Here is a 14,838-nt window from a genome sequence, read left to right as displayed (position 1 = left end):
ATTTTCTCCAAAAGTAAAGTAGTTGCAAACTCATCCTTTTAGAAACTTGTTTGGGCTGTTGAGAGGAGTAAAAAACCATCAAAAATTTCAATCCTGCATGATTCTACCAAGAAATGTGATTCTTCATTCAAAACCTGATTTTTGCTATTGGGCTCTATTGAATAATGAATGTTTTGAATTTTCTCCAAAAGTAAAGTAGTTGCAAACTCATCCTTTTAGAGACTTGTTTGGGCTCATGAGAGGAGTAGAAAAACATCAAAAATTTCAGTCCTGCATGATTCTACCAAGAAATGTGTGTTCATTGAAACCGCTGGTTTTTGATAGTTTGGGCCCTATTGAATAATGAATGTTTTGAATTTTCTCCAAAAGTAAAGTAGTTGCAAACTCATCCTTTTAGAAACTTGTTTGGGCTGTTGAGAGGAGTAAAAAACCATCAAAAATTTCAATCCTGCATGATTCTACCAAGAAATGTGATTCTTCATTCAAAACCTGATTTTTGCTATTGGGCTCTATTGAATAATGAATGTTTTGAATTTTCTCCAAAAGTAAAGTAGTTGCAAACTCATGCTTTTAGAGACTTGTTTGGGCTCATGAGAGGAGTAGAAAAACATCAAAAATTTCAGTCCTGCATGATTCTACCAAGAAATGTGTGTTCATTGAAACCGCTGGTTTTTGATAGTTTGGGCCCTATTGAATAATGAATGTTTTGAATTTTCTCCAAAAGTAAAGTAGTTGCAAACTCATCCTTTTAGAAACTTGTTTGGGCTGTTGAGAGGAGTAAAAAACCATCAAAAATTTCAATCCTGCATGATTCTACCAAGAAATGTGATTCTTCATTCAAAACGCTGGTTTTTGCTATTGGGCTCTATTGAATAATGAATGTTTTGAATTTTCTCCAAAAGTAAAGTAGTTGCAAACTCATCCTTTTAGAGACTTGTTTGGGCTCATGAGAGGAGTAGAAAAACATCAAAAATTTCAGTCCTGCACGATTCTATCAAGAAATGTGTGTTCATTCAAACCGCTGGTTTTTGATATTTTGGGCCCTATTGAATAATGAATGTTTTGAATTTTCTCCAAAAGTAAAGTAGTTGCAAACTCATCCTTTTAGAAACTTGTTTGGGCTGTTGAGAGGAGTAAAAAGCCATCAAAAATTTCAATACTGCATGATTCTACCAAGAAATGTGATTCTTCATTCAAAACCTGATTTTTGCTATTGGGCTCTATTGAATAAAGAATGTTTTAAATTTTCTCCAAAAGTAAAGTAGTTGCAAACTCATGCTTTTAGAGACTTGCTTGGGCTCATGAGAGGAGTAGAAAAACATCAAAAATTTCAGTCCTGCATGATTCTACCAAGAAATGTGTGTTCATTCAAAACCTGATTTTTGCTATTGGGCTCTATTGAATAATGAATGTTTTGAATTTTCTCCAAAAGTAAAGTAGTTGCAAACTCATGCTTTTAGAGACTTGTTTGGGCTCATGAGAGGAGTAGAAATACATCAAAAATTTCAGTCCTGCATGATTCTACCAAGAAATGTGTGTTCATTCAAACCGCTGATTTTTGATATTTTGGGCCCTATTGAATATTGAATGTTTTGAATTTTCTCCAAAAGTAAAGTAGTTGCAAACTCATCCTTTTAGAAACTTGTTTGGGCTGTTGAGAGGAGTAAAAAACCATCAAAAATTTCAATCCTGCATGATTTTACCAAGAAATGTGATTCTTCATTCAAAACGCTGGTTTTTGCTATTGGGCTCTATTGAATAATGAATGTTTTGAATTTTCTCCAAAGGTAAAGTAGTTGCAAACTCATGCTTTTAGAGACTTGTTTGGGCTCATGAGAGGAGTAGAAAAACATCAAAAATTTCAGTCCTGCATGATTCTACCAAGAAATGTGTGTTCATTGAAACCGCTGGTTTTTGATAGTTTGGGCCCTATTGAATAATGAATGTTTTGAATTTTCTCCAAAAGTAAAGTAGTTGCAAACTCATCCTTTTAGAAACTTGTTTGGGCTGTTGAGAGGAGTAAAAAACCATCAAAAATTTCAATCCTGCATGCTTCTACCTAGAAATGTGATTCTTCATTCAAAACGCTGGTTTTTGCTATTGGGCTCTATTGAATAATGAATGTTTTGAATTTTCTCCAAAAGTAAAGTAGTTGCAAACTCATCCTTTTAGAGACTTGTTTGGGCTCATGAGAGGAGTAGAAAAACATCAAAAATTTCAGTCCTGCACGATTCTACCAAGAAATGTGTGTTCATTCAAACCGATGGTTTTTGATATTTTGGGCCCTATTGAATAATGAATGTTTTGAATTTTCTCCAAAAGTAAAGTAGTTGCAAACTCATCCTTTTAGAAACTTGTTTGGGCTGTTGAGAGGAGTAAAAAACCATCAAAAATTTCAATCCTGCATGATTCTACCAAGAAATGTGATTCTTCATTCAAAACCTGATTTTTGCTATTGGGCTCTATTGAATAATGAATGTTTTGAATTTTCTCCAAAAGTAAAGTAGTTGCAAACTCATCCTTTTAGAGACTTGTTTGGGCTCATGAGAGGAGTAGAAAAACATCAAAAATTTCAGTCCTGCACGATTCAACCAAGAAATGTGTGTTCATTCAAACCGCTGGTTTTTGATATTTTGGGCCCTATTGAATAATGAATGTTTTGAATTTTCTCCAAAAGTAAAGTAGTTGCAAACTCATCCTTTTAGAAACTTGTTTGGGCTGTTGAGAGGAGTAAAAAACCATCAAAAATTTCAATCCTGCATGATTCTACCAAGAAATGTGATTCTTCATTCCAAACCTGATTTTTGCTATTGGGCTCTATTGATTAATGAATGTTTTGAATTTTCTCCAAAAGTAAAGTAGTTGCAAACTCATCCTTTTAGAAACTTGTTTGGGCTGTTGAGAGGAGTAAAAAACCATCAAAAATTTCAATCCTGCATGATTCTACCAAGAAATGTGATTCTTCATTCAAAACCTGATTTTTGCTATTGGGCTCTATTGAATAATGAATGTTTTGAATTTTCTCCAAAAGTAAAGTAGTTGCAAACTCATCCTTTTAGAAACTTGTTTGGGCTGTTGAGAGGAGTAAAAAACCATCAAAAATTTCAATCTTGCATGATTCTACCATGAAATGTGATTCTTCATTCAAAACCTTATTTTTGCTACCTGATTTGGCTCTATTGAATAATGAATGTTTTGAATTTTCTCCAAAAGTAAAGTAGTTGCAAACTCATCCTTTTAGAGACTTGTTTGGGCTCATGAGAGGAGTAGAAAAACATCAAAAATTTCAGTCCTGCACGATTCTATCAAGAAATGTGTGTTCATTCAAACCGCTGGTTTTTGATATTTTGGGCCCTATTGAATAATGAATGTTTTGAATTTTCTCCAAAAGTAAAGTAGTTGCAAACTCATCCTTTTAGAAACTTGTTTGGGCTGTTGAGAGGAGTAAAAAGCCATCAAAAATTTCAATACTGCATGATTCTACCAAGAAATGTGATTCTTCATTCAAAACCTGATTTTTGCTATTGGGCTCTATTGAATAAAGAATGTTTTAAATTTTCTCCAAAAGTAAAGTAGTTGCAAACTCATGCTTTTAGAGACTTGCTTGGGCTCATGAGAGGAGTAGAAAAACATCAAAAATTTCAGTCCTGCATGATTCTACCAAGAAATGTGTGTTCATTCAAAACCTGATTTTTGCTATTGGGCTCTATTGAATAATGAATGTTTTGAATTTTCTCCAAAAGTAAAGTAGTTGCAAACTCATGCTTTTAGAGACTTGTTTGGGCTCATGAGAGGAGTAGAAATACATCAAAAATTTCAGTCCTGCATGATTCTACCAAGAAATGTGTGTTCATTCAAACCGCTGATTTTTGATATTTTGGGCCCTATTGAATATTGAATGTTTTGAATTTTCTCCAAAAGTAAAGTAGTTGCAAACTCATCCTTTTAGAAACTTGTTTGGGCTGTTGAGAGGAGTAAAAAACCATCAAAAATTTCAATCCTGCATGATTTTATCAAGAAATGTGATTCTTCATTCAAAACGCTGGTTTTTGCTATTGGGCTCTATTGAATAATGAATGTTTTGAATTTTCTCCAAAGGTAAAGTAGTTGCAAACTCATGCTTTTAGAGACTTGTTTGGGCTCATGAGAGGAGTAGAAAAACATCAAAAATTTCAGTCCTGCATGATTCTACCAAGAAATGTGTGTTCATTGAAACCGCTGGTTTTTGATAGTTTGGGCCCTATTGAATAATGAATGTTTTGAATTTTCTCCAAAAGTAAAGTAGTTGCAAACTCATCCTTTTAGAAACTTGTTTGGGCTGTTGAGAGGAGTAAAAAACCATCAAAAATTTCAATCCTGCATGCTTCTACCTAGAAATGTGATTCTTCATTCAAAACGCTGGTTTTTGCTATTGGGCTCTATTGAATAATGAATGTTTTGAATTTTCTCCAAAAGTAAAGTAGTTGCAAACTCATCCTTTTAGAGACTTGTTTGGGCTCATGAGAGGAGTAGAAAAACATCAAAAATTTCAGTCCTGCACGATTCTACCAAGAAATGTGTGTTCATTCAAACCGATGGTTTTTGATATTTTGGGCCCTATTGAATAATGAATGTTTTGAATTTTCTCCAAAAGTAAAGTAGTTGCAAACTCATCCTTTTAGAAACTTGTTTGGGCTGTTGAGAGGAGTAAAAAACCATCAAAAATTTCAATCCTGCATGATTCTACCAAGAAATGTGATTCTTCATTCAAAACCTGATTTTTGCTATTGGGCTCTATTGAATAATGAATGTTTTGAATTTTCTCCAAAAGTAAAGTAGTTGCAAACTCATCCTTTTAGAGACTTGTTTGGGCTCATGAGAGGAGTAGAAAAACATCAAAAATTTCAGTCCTGCACGATTCAACCAAGAAATGTGTGTTCATTCAAACCGCTGGTTTTTGATATTTTGGGCCCTATTGAATAATGAATGTTTTGAATTTTCTCCAAAAGTAAAGTAGTTGCAAACTCATCCTTTTAGAAACTTGTTTGGGCTGTTGAGAGGAGTAAAAAACCATCAAAAATTTCAATCCTGCATGATTCTACCAAGAAATGTGATTCTTCATTCCAAACCTGATTTTTGCTATTGGGCTCTATTGATTAATGAATGTTTTGAATTTTCTCCAAAAGTAAAGTAGTTGCAAACTCATCCTTTTAGAAACTTGTTTGGGCTGTTGAGAGGAGTAAAAAACCATCAAAAATTTCAATCCTGCATGATTCTACCAAGAAATGTGATTCTTCATTCAAAACCTGATTTTTGCTATTGGGCTCTATTGAATAATGAATGTTTTGAATTTTCTCCAAAAGTAAAGTAGTTGCAAACTCATCCTTTTAGAAACTTGTTTGGGCTGTTGAGAGGAGTAAAAAACCATCAAAAATTTCAATCTTGCATGATTCTACCATGAAATGTGATTCTTCATTCAAAACCTTATTTTTGCTACCTGATTTGGCTCTATTGAATAATGAATGTTTTGAATTTTCTCCAAAAGTAAAGTAGTTGCAAACTCATGCTTTTAGAGACTTGTTTGGGCTCATGAGAGGAGTAGAAAAACATCAAAAATGTCAGTCCTGCATGATTCTACCAAGAAATGTGTGTTCATTGAAACCACTGGTTTTTGATAGTTTGGGCCCTATTGAATAATGAATGTTTTGAATTTTCTCCAAAAGTAAAGTAGTTGCAAACTCATCCTTTTAGAAACTTGTTTGGGCTGTTGAGAGGAGTAAAAAACCATCAAAAATTTCAATCCTGCATGATTCTACCAAGAAATGTGATTCTTCATTCAAAACCTGATTTTTGCTATTGGGCTCTATTGAATAATGAATGTTTTGAATTTTCTCCAAAAGTAAAGTAGTTGCAAACTCATGCTTTTAGAGACTTGTTTGGGCTCATGAGAGGAGTAGAAAAACATCAAAAATTTCAGTCCTGCACGATTCTACCAAGAAATGTGTGTTCATTGAAACCGCTGGTTTTTGATAGTTTGGGCCCTATTGAATAATGAATGTTTTGAATTTTCTCCAAAAGTAAAGTAGTTGCAAACTCATCCTTTTAGAAACTTGTTTGGGCTGTTGAGAGGAGTAAAAAACCATCAAAAATTTCAATCCTGCATGATTCTACCAAGAAATGTGATTCTTCATTCAAAACGCTGGTTTTTGCTATTGGGCTCTATTGAATAATGAATGTTTTGAATTTTCTCCAAAAGTAAAGTAGTTGCAAACTCATGCTTTTAGAGACTTGTTTGGGCTCATGAGAGGAGTAGAAATACATCAAAAATTTCAGTCCTGCATGATTCTACCAAGAAATGTGTGTTCATTCAAACCGCTGGTTTTTGATATTTTGGGCCCTATTGAATATTGAATGTTTTGAATTTTCTCCAAAAGTAAAGTAGTTGCAAACTCATCCTTTTAGAAACTTGTTTGGGCTGTTGAGAGGAGTAAAAAACAATCAAAAATTTCAATCCTGCATGATTCTACCAAGAAATGTGATTCTTCATTCAAAACCTGATTTTTGCTATTGGGCTCTATTGAATAATGAATGTTTTGAATTTTCTCCAAAAGTAAAGTAGTTGCAAACTCATCCTTTTAGAGACTTGTTTGGGCTCATGAGAGGAGTAGAAAAACATCAAAAATTTCAGTCCTGCACGATTCTACCAAGAAATGTGTGTCCATTCAAACCGCTGGTTTTTGATATTTTGGGCCCTATTGAATAATGAATGTTTTGAATTTTCTCCAAAAGTAAAGTAGTTGCAAACTCATCCTTTTAGAACCTTGTTTGGGCTGTTGAGAGGAGTAAAAAACCATCAAAAATTTCAATCCTGCATGATTCTACCATGAAATGTGATTCTTCATTCAAAACCTTATTTTTGCTACCTGATTTGGCTCTATTGAATAATGAATGTTTTGAATTTTCTCCAAAAGTAAAGTAGTTGCAAACTCATGCTTTTAGAGACTTGTTTGGGCTCATGAGAGGAGTAGAAAAACATCAAAAATTTCAGTCCTGCATGATTCTACCAAGAAATGTGTGTTCATTGAAACCGCTGGTTTTTGATAGTTTGGGCCCTATTGAATAATGAATGTTTTGAATTTTCTCAAAAAGTAAAGTAGTTGCAAACTCATCCTTTTAGAAACTTGTTTGGGCTGTTGAGAGGAGTAAAAAACCATCAAAAATTTCAATCCTGCATGCTTCTACCTAGAAATGTGATTCTTCATTCAAAATGCTGGTTTTTGCTATTGGGCTCTATTGAATAATGAATGTTTTGAATTTTCTCCAAAAGTAAAGTAGTTGCAAACTCATCCTTTTAGAGACTTGTTTGGGCTCATGAGAGGAGTAGAAAAACATCAAAAATTTCAGTCCTGCACGATTCTACCAAGAAATGTGTGTTCATTCAAACCGATGGTTTTTGATATTTTGGGCCCTATTGAATAATGAATGTTTTGAATTTTCTCCAAAAGTAAAGTAGTTGCAAACTCATCCTTTTAGAAACTTGTTTGGGCTGTTGAGAGGAGTAAAAAACCATCAAAAATTTCAATCCTGCATGATTCTACCAAGAAATGTGATTCTTCATTCAAAACCTGATTTTTGCTATTGGGCTCTATTGAATAATGAATGTTTTGAATTTTCTCCAAAAGTAAAGTAGTTGCAAACTCATCCTTTTAGATACTTGTTTGGGCTCATGAGAGGAGTAGAAAAACATCAAAAATTTCAGTCCTGCACGATTCAACCAAGAAATGTGTGTTCATTCAAACCGCTGGTTTTTGATATTTTGGGCCCTATTGAATAATGAATGTTTTGAATTTTCTCCAAAAGTAAAGTAGTTGCAAACTCATCCTTTTAGAAACTTGTTTGGGCTGTTGAGAGGAGTAAAAAACCATCAAAAATTTCAATCCTGCATGATTCTACCAAGAAATGTGATTCTTCATTCAAAACCTGATTTTTGCTATTGGGCTCTATTGAATAATGAATGTTTTGAATTTTCTCCAAAAGTAAAGTAGTTGCAAACTCATCCTTTTAGAAACTTGTTTGGGCTGTTGAGAGGAGTAAAAAACCATCAAAAATTTCAATCCTGCATGATTCTACCATGAAATGTGATTCTTCATTCAAAACCTTATTTTTGCTACCTGATTTGGCTCTATTGAATAATGAATGTTTTGAATTTTCTCCAAAAGTAAAGTAGTTGCAAACTCATGCTTTTAGAGACTTGCTTGGGCTCATGAGAGGAGTAGAAAAACATCAAAAATTTCAGTCCTGCATGATTCTACCAAGAAATGTGTGTTCATTCAAAACCTGATTTTTGCTATTGGGCTCTATTGAATAATGAATGTTTTGAATTTTCTCCAAAAGTAAAGTAGTTGCAAACTCATGCTTTTAGAGACTTGTTTGGGCTCATGAGAGGAGTAGAAATACATCAAAAATTTCAGTCCTGCATGATTCTACCAAGAAATGTGTGTTCATTCAAACCGCTGGTTTTTGATATTTTGCGCCCTATTGAATATTGAATGTTTTGAATTTTCTCCAAAAGTAAAGTAGTTGCAAACTCATCCTTTTAGAAACTTGTTTGGGCTGTTGAGAGGAGTAAAAAACCATCAAAAATTTCAATCCTGCATGATTTTACCAAGAAATGTGATTCTTCATTCAAAACGCTGGTTTTTGCTATTGGGCTCTATTGAATAATGAATGTTTTGAATTTTCTCCAAAAGTAAAGTAGTTGCAAACTCATCCTTTTAGAGACTTTTTTGGGCTCATGAGAGGAGTAGAAAAACATCAAAAATTTCAGTCCTGCACGATTCTACCAAGAAATGTGTGTCCATTCAAACCGCTGGTTTTTGATATTTTGGGCCCTATTGAATAATGAATGTTTTGAATTTTCTCCAAAAGTAAAGTAGTTGCAAACTCATCCTTTTAGAACCTTGTTTGGGCTGTTGAGAGGAGTAAAAAACCATCAAAAATTTCAATCCTGCATGATTCTACCATGAAATGTGATTCTTCATTCAAAACCTTATTTTTGCTACCTGATTTGGCTCTATTGAATAATGAATGTTTTGAATTTTCTCCAAAAGTAAAGTAGTTGCAAACTCATGCTTTTAGAGACTTGTTTGGGCTCATGAGAGGAGTAGAAAAACATCAAAAATTTCAGTCCTGCATGATTCTACCAAGAAATGTGTGTTCATTGAAACCGCTGGTTTTTGACAGTTTGGGCCCTATTGAATAATGAATGTTTTGAATTTTCTCAAAAAGTAAAGTAGTTGCAAACTCATCCTTTTAGAAACTTGTTTGGGCTGTTGAGAGGAGTAAAAAACCATCAAAAATTTCAATCCTGCATGCTTCTACCTAGAAATGTGATTCTTCATTCAAAACGCTGGTTTTTGCTATTGGGCTCTATTGAATAATGAATGTTTTGAATTTTCTCCAAAAGTAAAGTAGTTGCAAACTCATCCTTTTAGAGACTTGTTTGGGCTCATGAGAGGAGTAGAAAAACATCAAAAATTTCAGTCCTGCACGATTCTACCAAGAAATGTGTGTTCATTCAAACCGATGGTTTTTGATATTTTGGGCCCTATTGAATAATGAATGTTTTGAATTTTCTCCAAAAGTAAAGTAGTTGCAAACTCATCCTTTTAGAAACTTGTTTGGGCTGTTGAGAGGAGTAAAAAACCATCAAAAATTTCAATCCTGCATGATTCTACCAAGAAATGTGATTCTTCATTCAAAACCTGATTTTTGCTATTGGGCTCTATTGAATAATGAATGTTTTGAATTTTCTCCAAAAGTAAAGTAGTTGCAAACTCATCCTTTTAGAGACTTGTTTGGGCTCATGAGAGGAGTAGAAAAACATCAAAAATTTCAGTCCTGCACGATTCAACCAAGAAATGTGTGTTCATTCAAACCGCTGGTTTTTGATATTTTGGGCCATATTGAATAATGAATGTTTTGAATTTTCTCCAAAAGTAAAGTAGTTGCAAACTCATCCTTTTAGAAACTTGTTTGGGCTGTTGAGAGGAGTAAAAAACCATCAAAAATTTCAATCCTGCATGATTCTACCAAGAAATGTGATTCTTCATTCAAAACCTGATTTTTGCTATTGGGCTCTATTGAATAATGAATGTTTTGAATTTTCTCCAAAAGTAAAGTAGTTGCAAACTCATCCTTTTAGAAACTTGTTTGGGCTGTTGAGAGGAGTAAAAAACCATCAAAAATTTCAATCCTGCATGATTCTACCAAGAAATGTGATTCTTCATTCAAAACCTGATTTTTGCTATTGGGCTCTATTGAATAATGAATGTTTTGAATTTTCTCCAAAAGTAAAGTAGTTGCAAACTCATCCTTTTAGAAACTTGTTTGGGCTGTTGAGAGGAGTAAAAAACCATCAAAAATTTCAATCCTGCATGATTCTACCATGAAATGTGATTCTTCATTCAAAACCTTATTTTTGCTACCTGATTTGGCTCTATTGAATAATGAATGTTTTGAATTTTCTCCAAAAGTAAAGTAGTTGCAAACTCATGCTTTTAGAGACTTGTTTGGGCTCATGAGAGGAGTAGAAAAACATCAAAAATGTCAGTCCTGCATGATTCTACCAAGAAATGTGTGTTCATTGAAACCACTGGTTTTTGATAGTTTGGGCCCTATTGAATAATGAATGTTTTGAATTTTCTCCAAAAGTAAAGTAGTTGCAAACTCATCCTTTTAGAAACTTGTTTGGGCTGTTGAGAGGAGTAAAAAACCATCAAAAATTTCAATCCTGCTTGATTCTACCAAGAAATGTAATTCTTCATTCAAAACCTGATTTTTGCTATTGGGCTCTATTGAATAATGAATGTTTTGAATTTTCTCCAAAAGTAAAGTAGTTGCAAACTCATCCTTTTAGAGACTTGTTTGAGCTCATGAGAGGAGTAGAAAAACATCAAAAATTTCTGTCCTGCACGATTCTACCAAGAAATGTGTGTTCATTCAAACCGCTGGTTTTTGATATTTTGGGCCCTATTGAATATTGAATGTTTTGAATTTTCTCCAAAAGTAAAGTAGTTGCAAACTCATCCTTTTAGAAACTTGTTTGGGCTGTTGAGAGGAGTAAAAAACCATCAAAAATTTCAATCCTGCATGATTCTACCAAGAAATGTGATTCTTCATTCAAAACCTGATTTTTGCTATTGGGCTCTATTGAATAATGAATGTTTTGAATTTTCTCCAAAAGTAAAGTAGTTGCAAACTCATGCTTTTAGAGACTTGTTTGGGCTCATGAGAGGAGTAGAAAAACATCAAAAATTTCAGTCCTGCATGATTCTACCAAGAAATGTGTGTTCATTGAAACCGCTGGTTTTTGATAGTTTGGGCCCTATTGAATAATGAATGTTTTGAATTTTCTCCAAAAGTAAAGTAGTTGCAAACTCATCCTTTTAGAAACTTGTTTGGGCTGTTGAGAGGAGTAAAAAAGCATCAAAAATTTCAATCCTGCATGATTCTACCAAGAAATGTGATTCTTCATTCAAAACCTGATTTTTGCTATTGGGCTCTATTGAATAATGAATGTTTTGAATTTTCTCCAAAAGTAAAGTATTTGCAAACTCATGCTTTTAGAGACTTGTTTGGGCTCATGAGAGGAGTAGAAAAACATCAAAAATTTCAGTCCTGCATGATTCTACCAAGAAATGTGTGTTCATTCAAACCGCTGGTTTTTGATAGTTTGGGCCCTATTGAATAATGAATGTTTTGAATTTTCTCCAAAAGTAAAGTAGTTGCAAACTCATCCTTTTAGAAACTTGTTTGGGCTGTTGAGAGGAGTAAAAAACCATCAAAAATTTCAATCCTGCATGATTCTACCAAGAAATGTGATTCTTCATTCAAAACCTGATTTTTGCTATTGGGCTCTATTGAATAATGAATGTTTTGAATTTTCTCCAAAAGTAAAGTAGTTGCAAACTCATCCTTTTAGAGACTTGTTTGGGCTCATGAGAGGAGTAGAAAAACATCAAAAATTTCAGTCCTGCACGATTCAACCAAGAAATGTGTGTTCATTCAAACCGCTGGTTTTTGATATTTTGGGCCATATTGAATAATGAATGTTTTGAATTTTCTCCAAAAGTAAAGTAGTTGCAAACTCATCCTTTTAGAAACTTGTTTGGGCTGTTGAGAGGAGTAAAAAACCATCAAAAATTTCAATCCTGCATGATTCTACCAAGAAATGTGATTCTTCATTCAAAACCTGATTTTTGCTATTGGGCTCTATTGAATAATGAATGTTTTGAATTTTCTCCAAAAGTAAAGTAGTTGCAAACTCATCCTTTTAGAAACTTGTTTGGGCTGTTGAGAGGAGTAAAAAACCATCAAAAATTTCAATCCTGCATGATTCTACCAAGAAATGTGATTCTTCATTCAAAACCTGATTTTTGCTATTGGGCTCTATTGAATAATGAATGTTTTGAATTTTCTCCAAAAGTAAAGTAGTTGCAAACTCATCCTTTTAGAAACTTGTTTGGGCTGTTGAGAGGAGTAAAAAACCATCAAAAATTTCAATCCTGCATGATTCTACCATGAAATGTGATTCTTCATTCAAAACCTTATTTTTGCTACCTGATTTGGCTCTATTGAATAATGAATGTTTTGAATTTTCTCCAAATGTAAAGTAGTTGCAAACTCATGCTTTTAGAGACTTGTTTGGGCTCATGAGAGGAGTAGAAAAACATCAAAAATGTCAGTCCTGCATGATTCTACCAAGAAATGTGTGTTCATTGAAACCACTGGTTTTTGATAGTTTGGGCCCTATTGAATAATGAATGTTTTGAATTTTCTCCAAAAGTAAAGTAGTTGCAAACTCATCGTTTTAGAAACTTGTTTGGGCTGTTGAGAGGAGTAAAAAACCATCAAAAATTTCAATCCTGCATGATTCTACCAAGAAATGTAATTCTTCATTCAAAACCTGATTTTTGCTATTGGGCTCTATTGAATAATGAATGTTTTGAATTTTCTCCAAAAGTAAAGTAGTTGCAAACTCATCCTTTTAGAGACTTGTTTGAGCTCATGAGAGGAGTAGAAAAACATCAAAAATTTCTGTCCTGCACGATTCTACCAAGAAATGTGTGTTCATTCAAACCGCTGGTTTTTGATATTTTGGGCCCTATTGAATATTGAATGTTTTGAATTTTCTCCAAAAGTAAAGTAGTTGCAAACTCATCCTTTTAGAAACTTGTTTGGGCTGTTGAGAGGAGTAAAAAACCATCAAAAATTTCAATCCTGCATGATTCTACCAAGAAATGTGATTCTTCATTCAAAACCTGATTTTTGCTATTGGGCTCTATTGAATAATGAATGTTTTGAATTTTCTCCAAAAGTAAAGTAGTTGCAAACTCATGCTTTTAGAGACTTGTTTGGGCTCATGAGAGGAGTAGAAAAACATCAAAAATTTCAGTCCTGCATGATTCTACCAAGAAATGTGTGTTCATTGAAACCGCTGGTTTTTGATAGTTTGGGCCCTATTGAATAATGAATGTTTTGAATTTTCTCCAAAAGTAAAGTAGTTGCAAACTCATCCTTTTAGAAACTTGTTTGGGCTGTTGAGAGGAGTAAAAAAGCATCAAAAATTTCAATCCTGCATGATTCTACCAAGAAATGTGATTCTTCATTCAAAACGCTGGTTTTTGCTATTGGGCTCTATTGAATAATGAATGTTTTGAATTTTCTCCAAAAGTAAAGTAGTTGCAAACTCATCCTTTTAGAGACTTGTTTGGGCTCATGAGAGGAGTAGAAAAACATCAAAAATTTCAGTCCTGCACGATTCTACCAAGAAATGTGTGTTCATTCAAACCGCTGGTTTTTGATATTTTGGGCCCTATTGAATAATGAATGTTTTGAATTTTCTCCAAAAGTAAAGTAGTTGCAAACTCATCCTTTTAGAAACTTGTTTGGGCTGTTGAGAGGAGTAAAAAACCATCAAAAATTTCAATCCTGCATGATTCTACCAAGAAATGTAATTCTTCATTCTAAACCTGATTTTTGCTATTGGGCTCTATTGAATAATGAATGTTTTGAATTTTCTCCAAAAGTAAAGTAGTTGCAAACTCATCCTTTTAGAGACTTGTTTGGGCTCATGAGAGGAGTAGAAAAACATCAAAAATTTCAGTCCTGCACGATTCTACCAAGAAATGTGTGTTCATTCAAACCGCTGGTTTTTGATATTTTGGGCCCTATTGAATATTGAATGTTTTGAATTTTCTCCAAAAGTAAAGTAGTTGCAAACTCATCCTTTTAGAAACTTGTTTGGGCTGTTGAGAGGAGTAAAAAACCATCAAAAATTTCAATCCTGCATGATTCTACCAAGAAATGTGATTCTTCATTCAAAACCTGATTTTTGCTATTGGGCTCTATTGAATAATGAATGTTTTGAATTTTCTCCAAAAGTAAAGTAGTTGCAAACTCATGCTTTTAGAGACTTGTTTGGGCTCATGAGAGGAGTAGAAAAACATCAAAAATTTCAGTCCTGCATGATTCTACCAAGAAATGTGTGTTCATTGAAACCGCTGGTTTTTGATAGTTTGGGCCCTATTGAATAATGAATGTTTTGAATTTTCTCCAAAAGTAAAGTAGTTGCAAACTCATCCTTTTAGAAACTTGTTTGGGCTGTTGAGAGGAGTAAAAAACCATCAAAAATTTCAATCCTGCATGATTCTACCAAGAAATGTGATTCTTCATTCAAAACGCTGGTTTTTGCTATTGGGCTCTATTGAATAATGAATGTTTTGAATTTTCTCCAAAAGTAAAGTAGTTGCAAACTCATCCTTTTAGAAACTTGTTTGGGCTGTTGAGAGGAGTAAA

Source organism: Dendrobates tinctorius, unplaced genomic scaffold, assembly GCF_039654945.1.
Source record: "Dendrobates tinctorius isolate UK_male_01 unplaced genomic scaffold, ASM3965494v1 ptg000019l, whole genome shotgun sequence".
In the NCBI taxonomy this organism is placed as follows: Eukaryota; Metazoa; Chordata; class Amphibia; order Anura; family Dendrobatidae; genus Dendrobates; species Dendrobates tinctorius.
The sequence above is the reverse complement of the archived record's forward strand: the minus strand, read 5'-3'. Positions refer to the sequence as shown.